Source organism: Apaloderma vittatum, unplaced genomic scaffold, assembly GCF_000703405.1.
Source record: "Apaloderma vittatum isolate BGI_N311 unplaced genomic scaffold, ASM70340v1 scaffold4338, whole genome shotgun sequence".
NCBI lineage: Eukaryota > Metazoa > Chordata > Aves > Trogoniformes > Trogonidae > Apaloderma > Apaloderma vittatum.
The window spans coordinates 1-12,903 of NW_009728870.1; positions in this window are offsets into that span (position 1 = coordinate 1).

Below are 12,903 nucleotides of genomic sequence, written 5' to 3' on the forward strand. Positions count from 1 at the left end.
GTTCTATGATTCTGTGATTCTATGATAACATTTTTACTGACTGTTGATGAAATGATAGCTACTGCTTTAAATGTTATATTTGTTTATTTAATGTCTTCTTCCTCCTTCATTCCCCTGCACCAATTTTTGTCCTCAAAACTAGTATATTTAGTCTTGTTTTCTTTCCATTAGTAGGATCAATGTAAGTACACAATCACTGAAAATATGGCATCTACCTGAGTTTGCACGATACTGACAGGCTGTATGTTTTAATTAACATTGTATCAGTGAAAAACATTGCTCACAGAAGAAAAAACACTATAAAATCTTCCTGTACTCTAAATATAACAACAAGGGCACAAATTCCAGGATACTAGTTGCATTTTCAAGGTTAGGCACGTGCTGAAATCCTTCACTGTTTCAGAGCTTAAGACTGTGGGACATAATATTGAATCCTAGCTATCAAGGAAGATAATTTGGGACAATTAATGAAAATTTATTTGTGTAATTAATTCTAGCTACTAGACAGATTAAGTGTTATAATCCTGACACAAGCCTCTCCTTTGGACCTGATTCAAAGCCCACTGAGGACAGTAGGAGTTTGCCCACTGACTTCAGTGGACTTCCAGCTGGACTGTTTGCTGTTATTTACACGTAATTTTTATTACATTTTATTGTGTCTGTTCGATATCTGAAGAGCTGCTAATTAACCACATAAGGGCGTAATGAAGAGCATTTACCAAGAGAGTGAAACAGCTCGGAGCAGGACACCCGTGCTTGCTGCCAACAGCAGCTTCCCTGGGGCAAGGCACCAGGCTCCATCCGACAGGTCCAAATCCCTGCAAAAGGAGGGAGGAGAGGGGTCCTGCCCTGCTGGGACAAGCCATCAAACTGCTCAGGAAATGGCTTTCAGCCCTGACTCCACCTACTGAAGGTTTCTATGAGGATGCCCGGCTTTAAGGTCCAGCCCAAAGAGCAGTCGAAAGAGGGTGGGTGGTGGAGCTTGCTGATTTCTTAGCTTGCACTCCACCCTGTGTAAAATATAGCCTGGAAAGAAAAGTTTGAGTTCATTACTATCCCAACGTCCTTGCTTTTGGCTTCGTTGCTTTTCCCTGTCTGAGGTGCCGTTAGCAATCGGTGGTGCTCTGGCTCTGTACTGGGCAAAAGGACTTGCAATGCCTTGTGAAATAGGTCCGGCCTGGCAGTGGTCTCTGGGGCCCCATGGCCATCAAGCTGGGCACAGAGAGCATGGGATAGTGCTGGTTCCAGCTGCTGCAGGTGAGGACCAGTGGTGCAAGCTGAGGTGCGAAGTGCTCCCAGTTGCCTCGCAGAGTGGTGCAAGGACTTGCAGGGGCTCCTTGTGCTCTGAAATGTGAAGTTGTTCAGCAATGCTACAGGTGAGGTTAGGGTTGGAGATAAGAAGCACCTGTTTCAAACTGAAATATTGCTTGAATTAAGTAAGAAACTGTAACTATGCGAGTTTCTTAACAAAGACATGGCATCTTTGATGATGCCAGTAATTCTTGCTTTGCAACTCCAAAGTGATAACATGAATCTATACAAGTACACTGTCTTTGGTATCAAATTTGGAGAGTCATTTTTACTTATTCTGACTAATTTTTATGAAAGACTATAAAAGCGTATCAGAAATAGACATGAATTTCTGTCTTTGAAGATTTATTAACCTAGGTTTAAATAAAATGTGGATTTAATAGCCAACACCATAGATATGAAAGATTATTGGGTATCATCCACCTGCATGCACAGAGATTTCACTACTTTGCTTCAGAATGGAAAGACAGATATAGAGGTCCCTTTGGGAACACAGGTTTGGATGTTGGCATTTACCCGATGAAACCAGTGCCACTGTCTCCTAACTCTATGTTTCACTGCCTCTGGGAAAGCGCAGCTTCCTTAGGTGGCAATTTTGGCATCATCTGAGTACACAGAAGTACAGAGCTTCCTAGGGACTAGAGAAAGGAGGAGACTGTGACCTTGAGGATATTTGAATGAAGCATAAAGTTATGATTCAGAGCTCTCTAATTTTAAAAAGAGGTGTCCTGCCTACTGGTCACTTGTCAGCTGTGACAAAGAAAAGCAGATATATTTCTACAGTAGTCAGACATTGGAATAGGCTGCCCAGAGAGGTGGTTGAGTCACCATCCCTGGATACATATAAAGATCATTTAGATGTGGTGTTGGAGGATATGATTTAGGGGTGAACTTTGTAGAGTAGGGTTAATGGTTGAACTTGATGATCCCAGGGGTCTTTTCCAACCTGAATGATTCTATGATTCTATATTTCACTTTTCCCATGTTGCCACTGTTTTTTCAGGCTGTTTTTTCTTCAGCTCTGAAGAGGAAAGGTACTGAAAGGACACATGTATGCATGATTTTCAGACCTCTCAGTACCACATAAATCAGATATGTTACGCACTTTGGAAGAGGTGGTATCTGAGAGAAAGAGTGAAAATGATTCTCTTTTGCAAAGCACTGCTTGGCCTAGGGCAAGTGTGTCTGTCAGGAAAGCAGGCTCTCTAACCAGCTTTCTTCCACTGACAGTTTGATGTCACTGTTTCAGACAAGTTCCCTACAGTTTTCTATCAACATGATCTCATGCCTTGACACAGGTAGGCCAAGGAAACGGCTTTTCAAGGCCAGCTTAGTGAGACTTGGATCCAGGGCGCATATCCGAACTCCAGCAACAGAAGCTGCTTCAGAGAAGTTGTGTTGAGTCTGTACATGTAGCTCTCTACCTTTGGTTGTAGCTTTAAGCAGCAAATCGTGTTCTTACAGCTTGACGATATCGCTGGTCAAGATTACTTTCTTCTTCCTACAATTTGTGAAAAGCAATGTTTGTATTCTAACCTCCCATTAGGTTCAGAGAAAAGAAAGTAACTTATCTGCTGCCAAGTGCACAATGAGCAAATTTGGAAAATGTCCATGCCACTGCTCTTGTAGATATTGATTATAGACTGTGCTGGGAACCTACTCAGAAAAAAAAAAAAGTAAATATGGTCAGTATGGAATAAGTGGAGCAACTATTTCTACAAGGACATTTCTTAACTTCTGAGGGCTTGACTTGGAATCTAGAATCATTCTTTCTAACATTTTAAAACACTGGATAATGGATAATCTATACATTCCTCTCAATAAAGCCTAAGATAACTGGAGGAACAGAAGTAAGCTGTAGACTTTGCACTTCTAGCCTGCTGGCTGGAATTCAACCCAGATGACTTGTTCTCATCAGCAGCGCTCAGAAGATCTGTGCAGAAGCAGAGTGAGCTGAGGGCCACTTTCTATTTCCCATATCGCTTAATCTAGTGCCAGGCTTTGCATCATCTACTATGTCTTTCCGGAGCTGGCCATATGGATGAGATGTCTCATTAGGCATTGGGCATATGTATCCTAATAATAGGCCAGGAATCATTTACACTTGGAGAAAAAAAACATATGGGGAATTTTGTCCCACTCCGCACTATATCCATCCTGAGTAAGTCACGCTGTCACACAAATAACTAAGAATAGCAGTGGCATGCAGTCATTGAATGTGATGACTCAGAAAGTGGTTTTTAAGCTGGAACAAAACCTCAGAGTTGTCACTGATGCACGAGAAAAGTAACATTAAAATTTGGCCTTTTGTTTTTGTTCTTTTAATTATTTGTCAATCTAGATATTTCTTCATGCTCACCCACCACTCATTTCTTTCTAGAAGCAAGTTCAGTGCCCTCCTGTGCTTGACAACCATTCAGTGGCAAAAGAAATGGAAGAAGAAAGTAAAGTTATGTATTAGCACTGTTTTTTAGGTTACCAATGTAGCTTCCAACTTTTAAAAATACATAAACAAAAATGCTACTCCTTCCCCTCCCATCAAACTGTCTGTTTCACATTACAAGTTTTCCGTACACCCCTATTACAACTGGCAGGGTGGAAAATGGACAGTGCATTGCAAGACAGCAAATATTGTTGCAAGTTCCAGGTACCTTCTGAGCCAAGGCTGAAAAGAAAATGATTTAGGTGTCATTGGATTGCCAGGGTCTTGGAGTGTCGGCCTGTCCAGTTACAGGTAGTAACTGTGGGATGCTGAGCTCTAAAGTTTCTCAGAATATCAAAAAATCTCCCATTTCTTAATATGAAGCTGAAGTAATAGAAGCACTAATTCTTAATTCTTAATGAAAATAAGTTTCTCTAATCAGCCATCAAAACCAGTTCAGCAGAAATCTGCTCTAATATAGTTTATTGACTTCAAAGTCTTTGCAAGTCATGTTCAGTTAACTGCATCTTCCCCCAAAAGAGCTTTAAAATAAAAGAATAAGTACGATCAACACAGGTTCCTGGCTTAGGATGCATGTGACTTTTCAACATAAATCTTAATCCTGGGCACAAAAGCATTCACATGATTATTTAATACATATTTAAAATGCCAAGAAAAGTACATGACTATAAGATCTCTGTTTTACCGTTTTCCTCTCATGTAGAAATGAAAAAAACATTGTTTTGTACATATAACTTCTTTGCCTAATCTTCTGGGATGCTGTTCTCTGTTGGAAAGGAAATTAATTGTATAATCTGTGATTTATTTTCTGCTAAAATGTTTTTTTCTGATTTCTCCCAATACCTGTTCTTCAAGCATACATTAAACTGGAGAGTGCAAACTAGCTCAGAACTTTCCTAGAGAATCAGCTATAAAATATTTAACATGATGTTTAACATTAGCACATGAATCAAGCTGAGGGTTTTTTATGTGATTTGTGACCTTCGGTTCACAGAGCCATGCCCTTGAAAGGGGAGCAGTGAAGATGAAGGAAGATGCCAATGACTCACAGTGAAAGGACAGTGACAATTTACACCCAGGAGTTTCTGCAGGGTGACACCTGGCCACAGCCCACGGGGCAGAAAGCCTTGCTAGCTCCACATGCCATCTGGGCATCTGAGGAAAGAGAATTTCACAACAAATAAAAAGACTGTAAATGCAAGAATCATCTTGCAGACCAAATCCCTGCCGCTGACAGATAAATTTATGTAGCCACAAAAGACTGTTTTAAGGGACGGGTTGTCTGCACCACTTCTCACCAAGGACTGAGCTGAAGAGATTTTTATCATGGGTAGGTAGTACAAGGAACAGTCATATAACCAAATCTACCAAGAATTCTTAGTGGTATTCGGCCCTGTTGCTCTAGGAGAGTTTGGGAACTGTGTACACAGTCTGTTCAAAACCATGTAGGCTGACTTAATTTATGGGGTTTTTAGTAGTCTTTTAAATCCAAAAGTTCTTACTGATTTCTACTTATTTAGCCTAGTATTTTTGCTTCATTTTCCAAACTGTGTTTCAGTTAGAGCTTGTAAATCCAAATCACATACTGCTGGACCTTTCAACTAGTGTCTCAATGCATAGTGTTTCAAAATGCACAAACACACACAGTAAAGAGAAGTAGAGAAATAAAGGAGAATTCCCCTAGATTTGTTGTATTTGGTAGGCATATTCAATTTTTAAATGCACATTGGGGATTCAGGAGACAAGACTTGGCTAGAAATAACAGAAAAAACATTGAATTTAGGGATAAATATTATATCCTCCTTTTCTTATTAGAACATCCAGTTCAGTGACACTCACGTGGACCTTCAATGCTGTCACAGGACTCTCTAGTTAAATATATGTAAAAATATGTTTTGTCTGGCTTTTGTGTTTGTGGAGTCTGTCGGCTTTCTGTATTCATATTTTTAAAATTTGATTTAGCCATGTTTATTACTTTGATCCTCTCTTCTTAAAACTGCATTTCCTGCAGTAGCGCTAATGTCTGAGAATGTCTGTTTCACTGAAAAAACTCCAAAACCAAAATAACCAGTAAAATCTTAGGAGAGGTAGCTTGAAAATGTGATCCTTGGCAATGTTAAGGACCTGAAAACAAAATAAAAGGGGCCTGAAGTACTGTGGTTTTGACAATATCAGGGTTTCAAGTGTTTGGCGCTGATGACAGTGAAGTGGCGAGGTCCAGTTAAGCATTTCTGTGAATCGAGATTCCTGTGCAATAGCATGCAACACATGCTAGATTCATACTTTAGGAAATCTCTCTTCCTCTATGGTGGCATCATGTCTGTAGTTAACCTCTTCTGTCTCTGCACTACATGAAAGACAGCTAGCTGTGCTAAAACATCCGGGTGGAGAACAATATTCCGGTTTCCTCCAACACCATGTTGTCTTAGAAGTCTTTTAAAATAGTTTATAAAAATTCTGGTAGACATAGCAAACTAAGAAGGTGACAACTTAAGAAAACAATCAAAAGAAAACTAGGAAATGAAGCTTTTAGAGAAAAGCTGGTTATGAATGAAGATTGTCTATGCACTAGCTTTTTCTTTGTAAAAGAGAAGGCAAATATTCTGTAGTAGGATAAGGTGGAGCTATGCAGAGACTTTGTCAAGTTACCACTAGAGTTGCCTGCTATTAGTAATAGCAAGCAGCAACTTGATGTCCACCACTTGATGTGTCATGTGCCTTGTCTTCATTTCTTCTATGAGTAATAGCAAATGTTTGTCAGAAAACTCATGGATGATTCATTTCTGTTACAATGGATTGAGTTTAGTCTCATCATATCCAAGATACATTTGATGGTGTCTGTTTATAGATAATTTTGCATAAAATGCTTCACTTTCACCTTTGCTGACATTGCAGCATTCAGAAATATTTCAACAGCAGATCACCACAGTCGAGAGATCACTGAAGAACACGAGCAGGAGATCTTTCCTGAGACTCATTGTAACAGAGACTGGATTTTATACCAGATATGCTAAAGGAAAGGGATGCAGTCCAGAGGGACCTTGACAGGCTTGAGCAGGAGGCCTATGTGAACTTCATGAGGTTCAAGAAGGCCAAGTGCAAGGTTCTGCATGTGAGTTGGGGCAAGCCTCAGTACCAATACAGGTTGAGGGGTTAATTGATTGAGAGCAACCCTGCAGAGGAGAATTTGAGGATACTGGTGGATGAAATACTGGATATGACCCACCAATGTGTACTTGCATCCCAGAAAGCCAACTGTATTCTGGGCTGCATACAAAGAAGCTTGGCCAGCAAGTTGAGGGAGGTGATTCTGTCCATCTGCTCTGGTGAGACCCCACCTGTAGTACTGTGTCCAGCTCTGGAGTGCTGATGAGGATGATGAGACACGGGAACAGATTGCCCAGAGAAGTTGTAGATGCCCCATCACTGTAAATGTTCAGTCAGGCTGGATGGGGCTTTGAGCAACCTGATCTAGTGAAAAGCATCTTTGTCCACGGTGGTGGGGTGGAACTGGATGAGCTTTGAAAGTCCCTTTCAATCAAAAGCATTCTGTCATTCTGCAGTTAAAAATATCCCCCTAGTCTTCGCAATGACAAATCCAGTTTTAGGGAAAAAAAATGTCCCTTGTTGTCGTCTACAACACAGAAATCTAATATGGTTTATTAGCTCTATTATTAGCTGTTCTAACTCACATAAGCATCCATATATATTAAAATATGTATTCCTGCAGTGATGTCTGCTATCAGTAGAATTAGATGATAGTGTCTTTGAACAGTAAAATGGACTTTTAACAAATGTTAGTTTTATTTTTATTAAAGCATTTTGAGTATACTCCAAAAAAAAAAAAAAAAGAGTATGACATATTTTGTCAGTTTTTATCCAGAAACTTTTAACGCTGGTCAAAAATAAATGTTTTTGTTTAGCTTTCATAAATAACTTTTCTTTCCTGGTTGTAAACATTACACAGAGTTACTGTTACACCATTCATCCATCTTGAGTACCATGCTTAATATGGAAACAAATAATACATGTCTTGGATTTCATATGTTGGAGCTTCCCGTTGCCTGAGGGCTGGATTTCCTGCTATTGTTTGTTACAGGTGACTGTGTACACTCAATGACCATGCTGAAGGCCAATATCATCTGAGGTGGTTTTTGGCCCAGTACCTGCAGAGTCAGACTTCTGTTTGGGCTAGCAGTAGAAAAATGGAAAATACTCTTTTCTTTACATGCAAAGACTTCTCTTCCTTAATTTTAAAATCAGTGTCAAATTTTTAATATGATTAAGAGCTAATTCCTTAAGTAAGTATCTTGGGAGACAGGTTGTCATGCTGACTGAGGTGAAAAACAAAAGCAGTGAGTTTTCTTTATCTTCAAATTACAAATAAGTCAGTACAAGATACTCTGACTATGGGTTCTTTACAAAGTGGCAGGTAAAAAATTATTTTCCCCCCTATATCTTGGCATATGGCCCCTTTCATCCGTCTGACACAGCTACCATTCACTTGTGGTGACCAAATCATCCTGTTCCAGTTTCCACCTGTATAAATGTGACTAAGCTGTCCTTGGTGAGTCTTCAGTTCTGAAAATGACACCACAAAAAGTACACTGCCTTGCTGCTGATGCACAAATTCAGGTCAGATCTGCTCAAGAAGATGACAGAACAGCAAATGTTGTGCTCACGGTGGGGAAGAGGACGTGACCTTACAAATTTACATTCTGCTTTTTTTCAAAATGATCATCACTTCCCAAGTGCTGTCATTAGCAGCTACCAGTGATTGCTTGTTACATTTTTGAATATTCTCCGGCTTAGATACCGTAATTTGGTTATTCTGGCCAGAGAGTGGGCACAGACACCAATGGAAACAAGTTCTGATAATATGCATGGAATCCATTTTGCAAAGACGAGTCTGCACCCTGACCTCTCTGTGAAAGCATGAAGCTTCTCCAGCTTGCATTTACTTCAGAATCTCCCTCAGCTACAAGTGAATCCAAAAGAAGTAATACAGTTTTACTTCTATTTCTCCATTACTATTAAGCTGCCATACAGTAGAAAATCTGTATTCTTAGCGACATGTGTGATACTCCAGCTCCTTGGATCACAAGCTCCTTGGAGCAGAAACTTCTTTGTGTTAGTAGCAGTTAATACAAAGGGTGCTAGTCCTGGCTCCATTGTGTTGTTGCTGTTGGATTACAAATATCGTTCACTTTTAGCCAGAAGATCTGATAACAGATGGTTCTGCTTTCATATTGCTAGAAAACAAGATAACCCTGTCAGATAAATCATTCTTTTCAGGAATATTGTGTTAGATTATCATTCTGAATTTATTTCTTATTGGTGGAGGTGCTAGTCCCATCCAGGACAGGAAATATGCATATATTTAGAGAAAAAATACCACACTTTTTAGTAGAGAAGAGCATCTTTCCTATAGAAATTGTAAGCAAAGTTCCAGAATGGATGAAGGACTGTCCTACAGTCTATGGACTGATATCAAATAATTAAGAAAAAAATAATTTGTTGCAATTAATATTGCAGGTTATAACAATAAGCATTAAATCCTATTGAGTCTTTTTTGCTTTTACACAGACTCTTACTGACCTTACTTTTATGAAAGGCTTTTTGTGAGACCAAAGATGAGGCTGATTTCATAGAGAAGCATCACAAGGAAAGACTGAAGATGTACTGAAGATGTGTAGTGATGTACTGTTACTGTGGCTTCAAATCCATCTCTTCCCCATAAATTACTGCAGAGGAGTCAGTCACACTATTGCATTTAAGTGGATTAATTACCTGAGTTAGCTAAGGAAAACTAATACATTGCTTGGGTTTACTAAGGAAAGCAAACTTACGCTCTCTTCCTAACTCACGTTTAGATACTAAAGAGAACATCTCAGTTTTTCTGTCTTTTGGATGTGTTATCTCTTCCTCATAGCTTGAGAGATTTCTCATAAATTTGCAAGATTTTAAAAAGTTATAGCCTATGAATGGGTTTGTAAGCAGTAGGGATACATCAACTCAGTGTGTGTGTGTTTGTGTGTTATGAAAAGGACGTGTGTGGAAAGGCATGGAAATTACAAAAGATAGTGTCATCGTTTATAAGTTATTTCCTTTAACCAGTACTTCTATTCAAATCCAGATGGTGCTTGGAGAATGTTCTGCTACTGAAAAAAAAAAAGTTCCCTTCCTCTTGGCTGTGGTACATCCTTGCAACACACCTGGGAGTGACGCTGGTCCCATTCCCATTGCCTGGCTTTGGATCTGAATGTTCTGCTGTGTTATCATAACAGGGATGCTCAGTTCAAGTTCCTGAGGTGGTGTCCCCTTTTCTCTGGGACACAAGCAGCGTGCTGTTGTTGAACTCTAGCATTCTTTCTATGTTTCACCCTTTCCCTATCTGCTGACAGTACTCTCTGCAGACTTACAAAGAGAAGGGGAAGAAAAAGTGAAGACTGCTCAGGAGAGGTCTGAGTAATTTCCTGATTTAATAAATAGAGCTTGAGAATCTTGTTGCTGTTTTGTGTTACTATTTTGTGAGTAGAAAAACTGCAGTATTTTTAGAAAGAAATGAGGAACAAAGATTCAAAGTTAGTTTTGCTTCCAACATTCTGTTTGTCAGACTTGAGAGAGTCTCCTGGGGGCCCAAACTAGGTTATGACAATACAACAACACATTGTTTCATTTAGTCAAGAAGGACCTTTTAGTCCCCTCAGATTACCACATATTTTCCTAACACTACAGTTGCAAACAAGACGAAGCTACTTTCCAGTTGGGATAGGAAACCAGCTGGAAAGCAGCCATCAGTACTGGCCACTTGCTTAGCCCAAGAAGCAGGACAGATCCATAGAAAGAGCAGAAAGCAAGGCAGTAGCGTCCATGCAGGGGCAAATGAACTGACACCACCACAATTGATCACACATGTTTGTATGGGATCAGGATCACACTTTCACATCCATGTGGAAAGAAGTAGGTCACCTTCTCTGCTCATCTCGGTAGATGATCTTCAGCCATGTTAACAGAGCTGATCCTGCTGTGAGAATGTGAATTGAATTTTCCAGATGGATGTCATGGTGTTTCACCGGCACAGAGTTGGAAACGTAGGAGGCTTTTCATTGCATCACCAACACACTGTCACTCTCCAGCTAGGTGCTCCTTGGAGATCTGCTGCCAAGGAAAGCTCAAGCACAGATCTGTTAGCCAAAACAATGGTGACATCTACTAAACCTTCAGCTCAGTAAGCTGTTACATCTAGTACTGGACAATAGCATATATCCCTTAACTGTCAGTGAAGAAAAACAGATGCTTCCAAGCTGTTACTCATCTAAAGAAAATATTTTAAATAAGTTAGCTAATCTGTTTCCTAAAGGTTTCCTTATTGTTGCACAAGGACTATATATGGAGGTATTTCAAATGGAGATATCTATGGTGGGTGAGCTAGAGATGTCTATGCTGCGTTGAGAGGAAGATCAGATGCCAGGATACAACAGTAGTGCTAAATTTAACAATTCACTTAGGCAGACCAAGATCAAGTAGTATACATGTTAAAACTCATTGTTAAACTAGGGCCTGACTAAGGCATGGAAACAGAGGGAAAGGCATGGCAGAGTCACAAAAGGCAGAGCAGCGACATCTGTTTGGAGTTGCTAAATTTGGTAGCCCCACAGAGATGAGGCTGCTGGAGCTTCATGCCTCAGGTACAGTTGGAAACAAGGCTGAGATTGTCTTCCCAAAAGACACGCGTGCCTGCAGACCAGGCACACGCACACACGATGCACACACCTAAACGTGTGGCCAGCCACGCAGACCACCACAGGCTGAAACAGTCAGCATTCACACAAGCACAGACACTCTCTTCTGTTTCCCTCCCTGCTGATCAGGATGAAGGTGTTAGTGGAAATTAAGTTAGATCACCCATGTAAATAGCCATAGAAAATGAGGAGCTAGGAGAAGAGGCAGAGAGCTGCTAGTGTGGACTTTGTGGTAGAAAGAGATGTGGGGACAGGATGCAACGAGCAGTGTGTGTTGTCAGAAGGAACAAGCTTGAGCTATAGGCAGAAGGGAGAAGTGCTTTAATTCTCTCATGTTTTAAGACCACATCATCTAAACGATTTTTTTGTCTAGTGGTTTTGGTTTTTTGACAAAATAGATTCAAAAACTGTCTCCACCACAGGATGATGCTGCAGGCTGCTGGAGGAACTTTGTCAAATCTCTCCTGCCCCAGCCTTCCTGGATGAGTCATGGATGTGGTCAGGCAGCAGAAACCGCACTCGCAGCCTGAGTATGGGCACATCCCAGACCTTCACCAAGGGGTGAAGTATGGTGGGTGCACGAGGCAGAATCTCACACAGAGGTAGCAAAGGGGCTGTGACCACTACCTGAGGCAGCACGCAGCATCGTCCTGGTATCAAGCCACTCCGCCCAGCTTCAGCACTGCATGTTTGTTTCAGAATACCTTTTTTGACTGGGCTAATTCCCATGCTGGGTTTTTCTCAGGAACGATTTATTCCCCCAGTGCTTGGGGATAGTTGCGCATCAGTCTGTTTAGGTGAGATCTGCTGTCACTGGGCACCCAGTAGACGCCCAGCAGTGTTTGACAACAGCACAGGTGACAATGAATTTGTCTGAGCAGCAAGAAATAATCTTGGCTGCTTTCCTTATCACTTTAAGATATTCATTCTGATAGCACAGCCTTACATTAGAAACATAAATCATACTGACACTCCTATGCTGCCCACCAAGAGCTTTCAAGGGAGTTTCCAAGCTGGTTTCAGATGGAAAAACTGGCACGTTAGCATGTGTCCTGAAGGCTTTACTAGTGACAAGCAGAGCATGCAGATGACCGTGGCTGGCTGGCTATCCTCCTGGCTGTGCATCCCAATATGAGATTTGCCTTTTTTCAGTAATGCCACATTTACCACCCATATTCGGTCTGTGATCCACTATGAACTCCCAATGTTTGTACTAGCTCTTACTTGTTCTCCATCTGCTATTTGTACTCCTCTCGACATTGCCTAGAGAATTTTTCCCTCTTAAATGCCCCCCTGGCTGTTTCAAACTATTTCCTGAGTTTGCTGAGATCATTTGAGTTTGAACCCTGCCCTCCGGTATGCTAGCATTTCCTCTAATCTTTGTATAGACTATAAATAACATCA